Below are 950 nucleotides of genomic sequence, written 5' to 3' on the forward strand. Positions count from 1 at the left end.
GTTAGCAGTCAAGTGCCTTAGCCACTATGCTACCAGAGCTCCCTAAATATATATAGCTAAATATTTAATTTGGGGGGAGCTTCGTATCACATATTTGGACATGTTATCAGGAGAGACCAGTCACTAAAGAAAATAAAGTGCTGGGAAAAGTAGAGGGTCAGCAAAAAAAAAAAGAGGAAACCCTCAATGAGATGGATTGACACACTGGCTGCAACAATGGGCTTAAGCATAGGTTTGTGAGGAATGGTGCACGATGGGGCAGCATTTTGTGTGTTGCACATGAGTCAATGGATTTGATAGCGCCTTACAACAAAAATATAAATTTTATTGCTTTAGAAATTTCCATTTCTAGTAGCTCCAGTGGAATAATGCCTAAGGCAGTTGACTGCTTACAATAAGGCTGGCCGTTCAAACCTACCAGACACTCCTCAGAAGGAAGACTGGGCAATCTACTTCTGTAGAGATAGCACCTTGAAAACCCAAGGAGAGTTTTCAGCAGTGAGTTTGTTTTTTGGTTTCTGGATTTTTTTAGTACTTTAATGCTAGAATGTGGAACTATCATTAATTTTTGCATGATGAGTTTGAATGCAGCAACCTTATAAATTCATTTGTTAGTTGAAAGAGAAGTTGGTTTTATTTTTTATTGTTTGCTTTGATTCTTTAATATTTTCTGCATAAATAATAACGTTGTCTGTAAATATTGCCATTGAGTAGAAGTGCTTCATAGAACTTCCAAAGCTACAAATCTTTATGGAAGCAGACTGCCCTATCTTTCTCCCACAGAGCAGCTGGTAGGTTCAAACTGGCGAGCTTTTGGTTAACAGCCTTATGTTTTAATTACTTTGCCACCAGAACTCCTTGTCTGTGAATAGGGATAGTTTTATTTCTTCTTACTTTTAAATCTGTGTGCTTTTATCTTATTTATTTATTTATTTTGCCTGCTGAACTTG

At 37.1% G+C, this 950-nt stretch overlaps 1 protein-coding gene across 1 annotated transcript in view; it reads left to right on the forward strand.

The window, feature by feature from the left end:
• PCDH17 (protocadherin 17) overlaps positions 1 to 950 on the forward strand; it is a 127228-nt gene that overhangs the window by 34023 nt on the left and 92255 nt on the right.

This window comes from Orycteropus afer, unplaced genomic scaffold, assembly GCF_000298275.1.
Source record: "Orycteropus afer afer isolate SDZICR_OR568_19922 unplaced genomic scaffold, OryAfe1.0 scaffold00138, whole genome shotgun sequence".
NCBI lineage: Eukaryota > Metazoa > Chordata > Mammalia > Tubulidentata > Orycteropodidae > Orycteropus > Orycteropus afer.